Source organism: Thermobia domestica, chromosome 8 (genome assembly GCF_964235325.1).
Source record: "Thermobia domestica chromosome 8, izTheDome1.hap1.1, whole genome shotgun sequence".
In the NCBI taxonomy this organism is placed as follows: domain Eukaryota; kingdom Metazoa; phylum Arthropoda; class Insecta; order Zygentoma; family Lepismatidae; genus Thermobia; species Thermobia domestica.
In genome coordinates, this window is record NC_137461.1 from 88,794,467 (window position 1) to 88,810,451 (window position 15,985).

The 15,985-nt window shown below is 33.8% G+C and overlaps 1 pseudogene across 2 annotated transcripts; it reads right to left on the bottom strand.

Annotated features, from left to right (window-relative positions):
• Positions 1 to 367: 367 nt before the first annotated feature.
• LOC145693045 (glucose dehydrogenase [FAD, quinone] pseudogene) lies at positions 368 to 9,087 on the bottom strand (annotated as a pseudogene). Of its 2 annotated transcripts, none has more exons than XR_014132699.1 (2): positions 9,004 to 9,087; positions 368 to 5,060 (listed from the first exon to the last, which is right to left on the bottom strand). The product of XR_014132699.1 is annotated as a glucose dehydrogenase [FAD, quinone] pseudogene, transcript variant X1 (transcript). The 2 variants fall into 2 exon arrangements; XR_014132700.1 differs by having other exon boundaries at positions 9,008 to 9,068.
• Positions 9,088 to 15,985: the final 6,898 nt, after the last annotated feature.

Genomic DNA, 15,985 nt, shown 5'->3' on the forward strand with positions numbered 1-15,985 from the left:
GTAAGTGCATTAGAACAAAACATGTGTTGGCAGTGTAAAATTTAGTCATGCATTCACAATAGCTGCAAAACTATCGACTACGCCTTGTTTACCTGGCACCATTGTCCTCTATCAATGCTAAGTTTGCTGTCTTCTCCTTATTCTCTTAGTGTGATTTACTAAGAATACGATCAGCAAATTGTGGTGTCACCGAACATCCAGTTTTAAATAACCAGATTGTTGGGAAAGCAGGAGAGGAAAGCGGATATATAATGTAAAAGTGTAAATGGAAAATTATGTAAATGACTGTGTGTGTGTGGTGAGTGTTGGTCTACCGCAAACCTCGTATTCTGAAATAGAATTTTGCTATAATATAAAATCAAATAAATAGTTGACTAGCTGTTTATTAATTATATTATATATATTTTTTAAAAAATAAATACATATCCATACACGAATGTACAAAACATAGATTACACGTAATATGAGACATAAGAATTGATATACCTCTAGTTAAAGAACTAAGTTTTTCTGAGGCATCACATTTTCTTTATTCATTTTTTTTTCAATCAGTAGCAAACTTTAAGCACGAAATATGTAAGCACATACATTTTTAGAGCATTAATTTAACACGATGGTAAATCATAAAGTAAAGACCATAAGAATATAAAATTATTTTACAGAAATAATCATGCGGAATATCACTACATTTCTCACAGCATAAACAAACACAGAGTACATTGGTTTCTATGTGGTCCGAGATTCGGTACAAATTCAAACAAGTGTTGCTAAACTTTTCTAATTTCAACTACATAAATACAGTGTGCAACATTAGCTAGTAAGCGAAAAAAAGTCATGATCTTGCTGATGAATATATCTGATAATAATAGTAAGAGCAGTGCAGTGCCTAAATATAAAATATTCAATAATTTTATCCTGAAAGTCTTTTATCGTCATCTTACAAATACTGTTCATTATTCACCATTATATTCTGTACATTTGTAGCGTTTGATTACTGATTTGCAAATTTTATCACGAAGGTTACTATTGGTACTAGAAACATCTTGAATTGGTCGTTTTATAAAGGAGTCAACTCCATTTAAAAAATGGATATAACTGCTTTTCGGAAACGACCGCTTTAATAAAGTTTCTAGGTTTTGTAAACTGCCTAGTTGTGATAGTGCCTGGAAACCGTTGAACAAAAGCTTATTTTAACATGATCTCTACTTAGCTACCAGCATTTCTTAAAAAGAAATACATACATTCTGCTAGATGGATAGTTTCCTATTCACTATGTTTAGTTGTATTCATGATTGTGAATCACATGTATAGTATACATTCAATAGCTATTCAGTCTTCTCTTACTTCAACACAAATTATTACTTGAAATAACATAAATAATGCGGTTAACTGACTTATGTCGTACTCGGTATATATGTACATAACATTTGAATGGAATTTCATGTTACTTTAATTAACTGGAAAAGAATATAACATTTATGTTACAAAATATCAATATATCATGAAATGTGTTATAACTTTTTGTATTATTCTTAGTTCGGTTTTCGTCTGTCGTCAGATATAGTGCTTACATATTGTATAAATAATTATAAACTGTGATATATATGAGATCGTATCAGTGTAGTTATACTTAAACTGACACCATAGATCTGTATGGATACTGTAAATCCACTGAGATACAATAGTACTTAAATACGTAAATGTTTGTAGTAATACTAAGTTAAGATATGAAAAATTGAATAAATTATTATAATACATCTTACTAAATTAAAAGTATTACACTGCTTCATGTAATATAAACTATAGAATAATTTTAAATTTTGAGAGTACGAGAAACTTGTATCAAGTACAGCAAAAAATTCACTAAAATTGTGAAATACCTGCGTATTTTTTTTTTTTTAAACATCAACTTGTGTGAAATGAGACATGAGACGTATGCAGGTAATGCGTAAACAATATTTATACAATACTATTAAATAGCATATGTATGACGAAACTTAACAATATGTTACCTGTATCAAGTTGAATATCAAAACTTTCATAATATATTGATGTTAATATTGAATACACTGGTTTTACGTTTTTCTATTAAATTACACCCCGTAATACATGCCTTTTACTAGTGAAATTCTTTTGTTACATGTAAAGAAAATAAATGAACAATATGCTCCTCTCACGACCTAACATTAAATCAGCTATTATAAATATCATTTTTTTCAGTAAACTTTCATTACACTTAAACTTCAGTCTTTTAACTGTTTAATGAAATTACTGTTAATTTTAAATATGTGTTATTAGAGTCTAGAAATGAATTATTATTTATAATGTTCTCAAGAAAGATAGCTATGTCATAGATGATCTAATGTTAAGTGAGCGTCCTACACCATTCGGTAAAATGGTAGCTTATACTGCTGGATATAACAATGTCCAGACTTGTGAGTTCAAGGTATTTGTATCCGAACATATCAACTGCTCATTCGTATTATTAAATTATCTTATTTTCATAACAATAAAGTTTTGGGGGAGAAAAATTCGATGTATCTTAGTTTTGATCTCATGAGATGAAATATCAAAGTCATTCCTGTTTAGAACTTAGTATTTAAATTTTCTAGGTAAGATTTCTGTTTCTACCCAATAAGCCCCTAATTTCAGCTGGTGCTGAGTCAGGTTATTTGACACATGTATATCGACCTTTTCAACAAAGTAGCTTCATTGTTTTTTCTTGTATCGAAAAAGCAAGAGCGTACATTACTATACATTTAAGGTCTTAGAACATGGATACAAAACAGAATACGCTGATAAAACGAGACAATTGAATATGCCGCTTTCATCAACTTAATTGTAAAATGTTCCGAGCGAACACGGGCATATCCCGAGTGGACGATATAGAGAGGGCATATTGTGATTCTCTTCAGATAATATATAATTGGCTATATGGATGTGGTTTCGGTAAAAATTGATTTTAAACATTAAAAAGAAAGTAGAGATCCTGAACAGTTGAAAATGCCGAGTCACATCGGAATATTTTCATCAGCATTTAAATGCATGAAGTTATGTCTATTTTTAATGAAAGTTTTGTAGCTCTTTATTCATTTTGTGAATATTACGGGAAAAGGGGAGTGAGAAGGTTGAAGCTGATGATATTCTGATTGTGTGGTTAAAATAGTAAGGTAATATAAAATTTTACGGAACAGTATCAGGTTGATCATAATCTTCCTTGATCATATGCGAGCCTTTTTCTGCTACCATAATAATACCAGCGATGGGGTTTGCGTGTGGTACATGAGGGAATATAGAAGCATCAATGACTCTAATATTGGGTACATCATAGACTCGAAGTCGTGAATCCACAACTGCATCTGGATCACTTCTTGGCCCCATTTTTGTGGATCCTCCTTGGTGGTTTTCGGGCAAGGTATTATCTTTTACTGCACATTCCCAGTATTCGTCTGTTCCAAATTCAAAACCATTACACATAGGAGCTTTAGTTTTAACTAACTGCATGTCGTATCTCGACCTAAGAACTTCAGTTTCACCTAACTTAATTGCAAATTTAATCCCTTGTACTAATGCCTTTATATCGTGCTCATCTTCAAAATAATTGGGATACATAAAAGGTGCATTTAGAGCATTTGAACTACGTAACTTTAGAACACCTTTACTTTTGGTGCTTAGAACTGTTGGTCTTATGCTTACTCTTCTTCGTCCGCAATCACCACCAACTAAGCCACTTGTACACTCCTCTGATGACCCGGTTGCTGAACACCCGGATTGGTAACCGCTAAAGTAAAACTGAATATCAGGATAATCTTTTTCAGTATACGTGGTGGACATAAAACCAGTTACTTGAGATATTCCAGTAGCTGATAAAGGACCCATATGGGGGACATTTGAAATGTATTCGGTGAGGGTATCATTTGTAAGCTCCTCGGTTGATGTGTCATTAATGGTAAAACTTACAGCAAAGGAGACGTGGTTGCGAAGATTATGTCCAACTGGAAGATCTTGAATAACAGGGATGCCCATCTCTGTTAAATGATCTTTAGGACCTATACCTGACAAGAGAAGCAGTTGAGGAGAATTAATAGCACCTCCAGACAAAATAACTTCCTTTCTAGCTTTCACTTTAAGTGGTGTGAAATCTTTCATATATTCAATGCCGGTTGCTCTTTTTGTTGTAGGATCAATATCAATTTTCGTGACCATAGCATTCAAAAGAACATTTAAATTTTTGCGATCTCGAAATGGTCTTAGAAAAGCATTTGCTGTTGAAACACGCAAGCCATTCCTACTAGACATTTGTGCAATCGAAAAACCTGTCATATTTTTGCCGTTAAGATCTATACCTTTTGCATATCCTAATTCTTCTGCTGCGTCAAGGATAGCATCAGCAAATTCAGGGTGATACGGATACTGTTCAATTGGAAGTAACCCATCAAAATTGTGGTAACCTTCGTCAACTAAATCTGGATTTCTGTTTTGTTCAGATTTCAAAAAGAAAGGGAAGACGCCGTCCCATCCCCAACCTTCGTTTCCTGCTTCAGCCCATGCATCGTAGTCTTTTGGGTGGCCACGCATATACATTAAACCGTTAAACATACCTGTTCCACCTACGGCCTTACCTCTCGGCCATCTACATAATCCACCGTTATTTAAACATGCTTTTGTTTGTGCTTCTGTAGTGTAGTTCCAGTCTAAATCAGTGTGAATTGTTTTACCAAGAAAATACGGAACTTGAGCAGCTGTTGGCTCAGGTGGACCTGCTTCCAGTAGTAGAACTGTCCAATCTTCGATTTCGGTAAGACGACTGGCTACTACAGCACCTGCCACACCTGCTCCAACAACGATGAAGTCGTATTCTTCGGCTGGATTTTCTGTCTGTATAAGTCTGTTGCAAGGGTCTGATATACTGCATGTTTGCCGAAGTATTGCTTCCACGAATATCATAAAAAGGGCAGCGCTTGCTGGACAGGTAGTACCCAGGACAGAAGTGTCCTGATATGAGCATCCACAAACTTCCATGTCACACTAGATTGTGCCTCAATCGTTGTGTGGAGAACCTGCGTCAAATGAAACAAATGTACGATATATGTTTAGTATTAAGCACAATATATTATTCCGAGAAAATATGTTCAAATTTACAAATATATGGAATGAAATACATAAAAAAGAAACATTTTCAAGGGAGTTAAATTACCTTGCATATTTACTGCAAACACATAATTTTCAACTCGAAGAATAGCGATCTTAAAATAACTTCAGAGTAGCAACCATAAAATTTTGAGTCAGGAATTATTGTTGAGCGATTTGGGATATAGTATACGTAAGACCGTCTGAGTTCCAGCAGAAGCTGGACGCTCATACTTTTAGGGATTATTCATTGAGTATCTACGAACTTAGAAAGGGGGTAACAAACCCACTTTCATTTACTTATCCACTGATACGAAAATAAAAAAGAACGTACCTATTTGCCCTTGTACTTTATATGCTATAGCGCATTACATTATATGCAACAAGGATTTTGGTCTGCATCATGATATAAATTTAAAAATATTTAACATTTTTCGAATCGAAATCAACAAAATTTATTCTAGAAAGTAAAAATAGAATGTTAAGCACATATAATGAAGACAACGCAGTGATTTAATTTGGTAACGTATAAATATATAATATGAAGTATCCTCTCGCACGGAAGACAGGGGGTTCTCATGTATACTATTACCGCGATTTGAAATAAAACTGCGGCAATTGGAATTTGCAGTGAAAGAAAATAGTTACTAATTTTATTCTGTCAGCGCGTGAATATCATATGAGCAAGTCAAACCAAGTTTAAAGCAATGTTTCCTAACCTTCTTTGACTAACGAAACACTTTGCTGACTATCCACAATACTGCGACATTTTTTCAAAGGTTAGAACTTAAGCATTAATGCTGAGGCTTGAGGCGTTGAGAAAGTTTCATGGTAAAAGAAATTAAAAGATGTCGTATAAGATTTAGACTTTCTGGATGATATGAAATTCATTTTTAAATTTAAAAATTTTTCACGCCACACTAGTTAGGAAAGGTGTTAAATATTTCTTTACCTAATTATAACACTCGCATAATTACTTATTAATTATATTTAATGAGCAAGCTATCGTTGTTTGCTATTTGTTTATTTCACAACGCAAACATACATGATATTTTAATAACAACTTTCTTTCAAAATATAACCACCATTTCTATAAACTTTCTAAACTCTACTTCTTCTTCTTTTTTAGATGAGAGCATGTGTACAAAACCATAACACTTTCTGCCGTCAACATCCAACATCCTCCTCCCCTTCAAAAAACACCTATTGTCTGTATCCCCATCTATAAGTTATTCTTAGTTAGTCAATCTGTAATCTATCGAATTTCTTTATTACTAGTAGTTATATACCTCTATGATACAGTAATGTAATTGTTCTCTTCAGCTGAATTAAACACGTCTTTGCCCGTAATTGTTGCACCCTGTTAACCACCTTAATAATAATAATAGTATCTTAACACCCTTTTATAGCCTGGATTTCAACAACATGCATTACGACTCGTCTCTTCTTAAAAAAAAAAAAAAAAAAAAGTACTACTTAAATTAATCTTCAAAACACTGACAAACACTCTTGGCTCTTAACTCCACTTTATAATTATAATGTTAACCTCAAAGAACAAACATAGAAACGCCCTTCAACTTTTTCTTTAAATTATAACACTTTGTCCGATTAATTGCAAATAACACATTGACCGATTAATTATCAACCTCCAACATGAAAAATTAAGTGACAAACCGCTTGACCTTCTCTAGTGAAACAACTGAAACGTAAACTGACAATACAATGTTTTTCATCAATTGAAAACATTAATACAACAGCAACAAGACTTGTTTTGTTTTTAATTTTCAGATGCTTGTTTCTTCTTTTTTCATTTTACAAATATTTCATTTTCATCCTGGCCTTGTTACTTGAGTTGACCGTTAATCGAGTAGTTTGTGATAAGAAGTGAATTGTGTCACCACGTTATACTTCCTCCACTAGATTGTTAAAATAAATAAGTGGAATCTATGAACTACCAAATAAACAGTGAAGTTTTATTGATGTGACCAACTTGATGCACTTTCAACAGGATTGTGCATGGTCAGAGCATCGATTCCTAACGCTGTTATTGCTAGCTTTATTGATCCACAACTCACAACTTTCCTATTCAAATGCAGCTTCCGTCTTGTGCAAGCATTGCATAAAATTTTGAGCCTGCACTGGGAATCTAATCCGTATCTTGCAGACCCGAATTGTGTTTAACTACAAGTTCGTACTGGAGTTCAACATGTATTATTTGCATGCAAATATATTATTATTCTAAAGAGGGATTCAATGTGAAAGAAAAACTTTGTTCAAAATACTCGCACGTCTTTGGTGAAATTCATAAACGTATTAACTATACCACAACATCGCAATGTACTTATGTTAGGTTAGAATTTAAGCATTACAGCTGACGCTTAGGCATTGACTGTTAAATTGCCGGTATTAGCTTTATAAAGTTACTTCATTTTTTGCTTTTGAAAATTGCTTCATTTCATTCAGGGGCGGATCCAGGACGGACTTCTGAGGGGGAAGTTGTAATACTGCTACTTAGAGCAACTTTTAAGAGCTCCAAACTCTGGGATAGGTTTTATTTATATATAAAATAAAAAAGTTTCCTCTTCTGGGGGGGGGGAAATCGTCCCGATCGCCCCACCACCTGGATCCGCCCCTGATTTCATTCACCTTTCTGTACTGAGTTAGACATTTCCAGTGTATTCTAGTTTTATAAAAATTGACAGTCATACATATGCAAATATAAACTATTGGATTTTTAAAAAAACTTGATCGAGTAAGCCTATATTTTATGTCTCTGTTGGAAAGCCACATAATTAAAAAATATGGGCATTTAAAAGCCTCGATTTTTAAAATATTTTTTAAATGAGACACATTTTAATTTGACATTTTTGCTGTTGTGTGTATGAAGAAGCTTATATATTGCTAACCTACAGCAAATTTCCTATAACATTTTTCATCCGATATCATTAAAATACTGTAATATTCTTAATAAGACTTAGCGATAGATTCACCTTGATGTTATGTACGATGGTGTTCAAGCTATAATACTAAAAAGTTATGACTTACAATAAATTCTGATGAAAGCAATAAATATGTTATTAGTAATTGCTTGTGTTACATTCGATAATTTATCATTTCCTTCATAATTCGCGAAAGTGTAACACAAGCATAGTAAAAAATATAATCGATGAAATTAGAAATTTATTTCAGAAAAGGTAAACTTATTTTAAAATTGGCCAATTAAAATTTAAAGAAGTATAAATTTCACTACTATGTAATGAGAATTGTCTTGAGTTATAAAAATTAATGTAAAATTTGATGGATAAACTTAAGGTCATGAGAAAAAATAGTCGATTATTGTGAAAGTGAAAAGTACTGGTTTCAAAGAAACTAGTGAATAAGTGCTAATAAATAAAATTAGAAAATGAGTGTTGTTCTAGATTCTAAAAGATCTCGGTGTGTTAACTATCAACAATTACATCCATTAGTTTACCTATCTTTGAGGAAGGAGGTTGTTGTTGCCTCCTAAGACTTGGATGTATAAGTCGCAGAAGGATACTTGCAGAATTTCTTAATTGTTATTGACTTTATTATATCGATGGTCAATTAAATTAATTGATTAAAAAAGTGAACAAAAATTTTCACTGATTAATTTAATCGTAATTTTTAAACATAATAATTACAAGCCGGAATACAAGTTATTATTAATAATTAGTTCTAGTTATTGTTTTGATTTGTTCTTGATTATAGTTAGATCCAAAGCGTGTATTTGATAAATTGGAAGATAAATCATCTATTTTTTTTAAATAGTTTCATATTCAATATTAATGAAGTAAGTGCCATGATAACTACTAAATTTTAATTAAAATTTCATAGAAAGTATTCAGTGCTTACCTACCAACGCAAGCGTATGTTGTTTGTACTCAGTTGTAGTTAACTGTCACCAATGCTTCTGAAAATGCACAAAGTAGCTAGAAATATGCACCTATTTATAGGATGATAACTTAAAAGCGTTGAGTAGAGATAAACCCTAGAATGTAGCCAATCAAATTTGTGTGATTAAATCACGCAATTAATTAATGTCCATAAAACTAATGACATATACTGAAGTAATAATGAACTTTCTATAATGGTACTAGTTGCACAAGTTCAATATCATGATCTGCACTCGAAACAATAGCCATCTCCTTTTATCTTAAGTGTTATATAAGTTTTTTTCTTTTACTTTAAATAAAGGTGCTTCCGTTCTGAGTGAGGGTTTGCACAGTCTCATTACACGTGATTAAATATCTAAATTATGACAATAAAAAAAAAGCTCAGGTGTGGATTTCATTGGGCTACGTATGAATATGGAAAAATTATACAAGGCGCAATTAGAGAAGTTCGGTTTTGTGAACGATATTGATTCAGAAGCTTGTGTGTTTTCAATTATAGGCAATTAGAACGAACAGTTGGCGGAGTTTACACGTTGTAATTTGATTTTATTTACTTAATATATTTGATACCCAAACATTCGTGACCTTGCTGCTGTAACTAGAATATTCCGACTGTAATTATAGTTTTTTTTTTTTCATTTATTATTTTTAGATATGTTATGACGTTAGAAAACACGCGTGTAGAAGTTCATTAGTTCTTTGTAATAAGACATGTTATTACGTTATTGTAGCTTCTGAGTTTTTTGCTGATGAAATTAGTGCGTTTTATTTAATTTTTATTTAGGGTATGTATGGGTGAAAATTTGAATTCGGAATAATTTTGTACTTCTCAATTTCATTTCGTATATTTTATATTGGATGTTCCTTACTAATTTTAAGAATTGCAGTTCATAATGCTACTCATTTATAAAATAGAGATATCCAGGTTTATGTTGATTGAAATAATAAAAGTCTACGATTTTGTCTCGCCGATCCCTGTTTTCATCCATGCCTTATGTTGAAACAACTATTGATCCATTTTCTTAACGCAACCAAACAGACATAATTTTTCTTTCTCTGGATAGCTATGACACTGGAGTGCTTAACAAAATCATAGCTGTAACTGATATATGTCAGTTTGAAATTTACGACGAAAAATATTAAATGTACATATGTATGTCACGTAATGTTGAAATATCGACGGTCCCTGTATGTCTTTGTGCACGCGATTTAGACGTAAGTGCTTTAACCAGCAATTGACAGTCTAATTCAGTTGTGTGAGAAGCAGAGAAGAGCAACATTAGCTAAGTTCATGCTTATTACCGGTGCACTTATTTTTATGATTTACTGCAATGTATTAAGAAATAAGTAGTATAATTATAAAAATTAATGCTTACAACCGTCCCTGTGATATACATATAATTGTACCTTACGTGAAATCATACCGTAGCTTATTTGGTTAAAATGGATATTGGATTGCTTTCGAAAAAAAACTATATGGTGTAGTTGTCATTTCTTTCAATATGCGATTGTTGCTACTAATTTGTTGAAACAAAATCGCGGCGGTCCTCGCCACGACGATCCACCACAACCGTTGATTGAAGAAATAATGACCAAGATCAGAAAGGTACAAAAAGCATTTGATGAGATTCAAGCAAGAATATTTAATCACAGACTCCAAAATTTCTGTAGAGAAAACTGATAATATAAACAGGCCCACACTTGTAAAAAAGATACTAGTATTTGGTGAGGAACCTATTAATCATTTATATTTAATTAATATTAGAAAAAAAATCAAAAGTTGGGCAACAAACCCACGATATACGAGGTAGCTACGTTATACCCGTAATAGCATCTTCAAGGACAGTTACGGGACCGCGGTGGCTCAGTAGTAAAGTGTTCACCTCTGGTGCATAGTGTCCCTGGTTCGATCCCAGTTTACGCCAAGTGAACTTTGTGGTGTATAAACACTGTGCATGAGTTTCCCCGGGATTATCGCGTTTCTTTCCACTTTCTTCATTCCACCATTTCATTCATTTCTCATCATCACCATCTCCATTAGCCTAGCTGTTATAACCGTGGGCCGTAAAACTTTAAAAAAAATTCATTTCATTTCAAAGACAGTTACACTTAAAATAGATGAAGGATGCTTGATTCAAATTAAGATTTTTACTAAACCTACCTATTGAAGCTGATGGCCAACAAAATAAGAAATAATTATGAGCTTAATAAGTGAGGGAACTAAGAAAAGTATTATTGGATTTCTCGAGGAGAACGTAAACTCTAGACTGTGCTCAGGATAAAAAGAGAACATAAAGTTTCATTCTTTGTGAATTGTTTGTGTTCACTCTTTGAATTCTATATTTGTAGTGTGTGCTCAATATTTCAATACAGTACTTGTTCATTATTCCAATGTTCAATATTTGTTTTCAACATGTATTTCAATGTTCAGTATGTTTATTTTAATGTATTTTAATATATGCGAGTACTACAAATACTGAATGTATCTAAGAAAGAACTGTACATTTAAAAACGCTTTGTACTTAATTTTTAAAATCAACTCTTCAAATAAGGTTCTTTATAACCTTAACAAAAAAGATTACGTATGTTATGGTTGATCATAACGATTCCCTTAGGGTAATGCCTGTCATTTTTAATTATAATATTTTTCATTATTCTCTTTTATCGAGATTACTTTTCACTACCATTTTTTGGTACATGTACAAGGTTCGACAGTGAACAATATTATAATAGCAAAGAAACTAAAGTTTGCTAAAAATGTATACAATAAAATTATATATGAAGTTCTTTTTGTACTTCATGATTTATTTCCTTGATAAGGTTAATTTAGAACTCAATTAATTTTATTTCATTTGTAAGAAAATGTGCCCAAATATTGGTTTTCCTAACTTAACCACTGTCAGTGAATACAATGTATGAATAAAGTTGTTCTAAAAAAAAAAAAAAAAAAAAAAAACGCCGTAATGGGATGTCTCGTTTATACTATATTATTATGTTTTAAAAAGTTTAACATAATTGTCCCGTATGGACAATGCTAAAAACCTATACTAGAGATACAAAGCTATATTAAGCTGATTTAGTAAATCTCTTATTGTCACTTTCAATTTTTTGCATTAAGTGCTTGCAAGTTGTCCCCAATTCAGATTTTCATCCATATATTTGAAGCAGCTTGTGGATCTTGATTTGATAGTATTCGTATGTTCATTCAACATATTTATATCATTAATGTTAGAGTGCCAAAACAATCATACTAAGTTAACTACCGTTATTAGCTCTTTGAAACACACGTGTATACATTACAAAATCACTAAGTTTCACTAAACAGGACTCAAACTGAAGCAGAATTTACGAGTAAGGCAAAAAGAAAACAGTAGATGACACTGTGTATAGGCTGAACTGTGGTTTCATGCAGGCAACCAACCATTACTTGCTTGTAATATATGATCTCTAGTGGCGTAGTGTGATGACCAATTATTATGTGCTTGTAATAGCGATCTTTAGCAGTGTAGCATCGTAACCAACTCCTACTTGCTTGTAATACGTGATCTCTTGCGGTGTAGGGTGGTAACCAATTATTACTTGTATGTAATACGTGATGTCTAGCGGTGTAACGTGGTTTTCTGTTTATATAAAGGTAACCAAGAAAGTTCTGTCGCTTTTTCACTCACCAACTTCGAACATCGATATATCACCTAAGACGTACCTGAAACATTAAAAATAGTCCCCATCATCATCGACGCCCTTCTACCAACGTTCTGGAAGGCCATGGATTCCATCACGGTACAATTTGGTGGGCCGTGAAGCCAAGAAGGTATCAAGTGCATTTTGCACCTCTACTAGAGATTTGAACTGGTGTCCTTTAAGGTTATTGTCCAAAAAATGGAACAGGTGATAATCGGTCGGTGCCATGCCCGGGGAGTACACAGAGATAAATCCGTTCTCCGAACAGCGGTATATTGTACAAATATACGGGATCCTCTTGCTTACTATAGAAATCAGTACGGAGCATACGTTATCCGTATGCTACATAGGCACTGCCCTTAGATGTTACATCATGCCGTTGCAGGATGTCTGACATCTAACAGTTTTCTGTATGTTACATGCATATACTTATGTTACCTTCGTCAGCTATATGTTATATACGTCCATTTGTATGTGAGATCCTGACTGCCTACATTGTTTCATACGGAAACTACGTATAGATGGAACACTTATACAGAAAGTATTATAAAACATGCGTTTTCAGTTATACGTCTGGTGTACGTTAAGTCCAAAAACTACAGGAATTACGCATGTAACCTATCTTTTTAAGTACGCCATCTACAATTTTTTCTCAGTGTGTGTCAGATGCAATAGGGTTTCCCATCCAAGGCGTAGAATGGTGTCCCGAGTCATCCTAGCCACATGGGGCTTAGAGTTGTTCTTTAACAGGAGGACTCCTGACTCAGCTCAATTGCTGACAATGAGTTCCCGATGCACGATGCCGCGAGCAACCCACCAAACACACAGGAGGACCTTCTTCTGGTGCAGTGCTGGTTTCGGCTGTTTTGGGACCGGTTCAAGGGATGCTAATCAATGAGAACGGCGCCGTGGAGCTTCGTTGGGTCGTAGAGGACCCACTTCTCATCACATGTCAACACCCTCTCCAGAAATAACTCCTTCCTCAGGGTCAAATCATCGACCCAACTTGTAGTCCCAGTTCTTCATATGTCTGGCCACTCTTCGCTTCAATTGCTGCCTGAAGATCTTCATTTTGTACACGTGTTGGCCTTCCGGCACGTGGTGCGTCTTCGAGTGTTTCGTCAAATCCTTATACTTGTTAAACCACCACTGCATTGTCCACGTAATCACGACACTCTCACCGAAGGCTTGGCATATCTTCTGCCCCGCTGCAGCAGCGTTTGACCCCAGTTTGAACTCGTACAGCATACACGCCCTTATGACGCTTTGTGGAGGTGCCATGTTCACTCTGTTGTTACTCAAGTTCACAGTGTAACTGAACCACCACAACCAGGTAGTATGTTGGTTATAACCACATTAACAACTGATCTTCACCTTATCTCCATTCGCATAATAATTCTGAACAACGTGTGGTTAATTTATAATCATGACAAAGAAATATATTGTCTATGAGATCAGCATTACATTTTTTTGCTTGTATATACGTGTATGTTAGAAATAACTGAAGTCGTATAGGACTTAAACCTAAAAGATTGTAGTAGCTCCGAACAAGAGGAGTTCACTACTTTATTGCAGTGTTCATACAGTTATTACCCAAGGAATTTCAGATATAGGTAGTGATGATTTCAGATTCTTCCGGAGGAATTTTATGTAAATGGAAGTGAAAGTAATACTGCGAAAATATTCGTAACTGCTTGAACTCGATCAGTGAAATGCTCCGGAACGAATTTCGTAGTTCCTAGGGGGATTCCTTCTAGGACAGCCTGTGAAATCATTACTGGATATAGATGTAAAGATATGGACACATTAATAGCATCCATATATAAAGGTGATATCACAACTTTTTGTTAGTGAATGTGAGTAGGATATTTTAAAAGAACGCATCACGAGATGCGAATTCGCGGCTTCAAATCTAATATTCTTTTCTGTTCATATCAGTGGTAGAGCGTTCACCTCTGGTGCATGGGGTTCTTGCTTTGATCCTAGCTCTCGCCGTGGTGAGCTTTGTGGTGGACAAACACCGTGTGCGTGGGTTTTCGCGGGTTCTCCCGTTTCTTCCTACTTTTTCATTCCACCATTGCATTCATTTCTCATCATCACAGTCTCATTTAGCCTAGCCGGCGTAACCGTGTGGCGTAAAACTTATAGGTTTCATTTCATTTTCTTCTCTGTTCATAGTACGATATAGGCCTATATGTACACAACTTTCTATACTTGGTATTAATGCAATTGGGTTAGTTAATTTTATGTGTAAAAGTATATGTTAAGTTCAAAATGAACTTTGTGTTAAATATATATTTTTATCTATCAATAATGTGCTCATATCTTTTACTTATAATGCACTATTTAATTATTTGATACTAGCTGAAACCGGTAAAGATAAGATTAATTAGAAACTATTTGAAACATACACTTTTCAGGCTAGGAAACGAGTTGACTTCAACTTGAATTTGAATTTCCATGATTTTCCCTCCCTTTTCTCTTAAATTAATTGTCCGAAAGTCAAAGCGTAGTTAAATCGTTTTTTCGCACTCAAAACATACTGGTCCACTTCCTTTCAAGAAAGTACTTAGTCAATAAAAACAATAAAACGAAGAGAAATGAGTTGGTGTTCGTAAGTTTTTCATATAGCTTGCTTCACATATTAGGGTGATAGCCTATAACTAAGGTTTGAAAAAATGTATTCTCGTAGGCGCAGTTCTGAAAATCAGAAGCCACAATTCAAACAAGTCGAATTTGATACATAGGCGTACATCTTTCGGTCTTAAATTACATTTACTGGTATAAAAAGTAAAAACTGATCTCAGTCTACAGGCTATTCCTCAATGATAACAGCAATTGGAGTGACATTCTATTTGTGTGTTTTTATGTTCATGTGCATATCTTGTAATTTGAGCACTGAAATACCAGTGTGTTCACTTTTCTGGGTGAATCAAAATACTCTAATAATTATATATGGGTCATTCGTGTTCAGGTTCAATATGTCATTAATTGGAAACTGTGAACTTTATATCGGATTTATTAAAAATTGTTTTTAATCCATCTAAGCACATAAAAATCATACATACTAGCAAGTAATTATTGAGAATACTAATGCCGAAAAAAAAAGCTAGGCGCCATATTCGGTTACCAGTTACTAGAGTAACCTGGCTCCCGGTGTATTTCTGTTGTCTACCTATAACCATTCTGAGATTTCAGTGAAAACGTTGACAGAGAGTTTTTGTTTTAATGAATCTGTAGTGTGTGACTTAAATAAATCA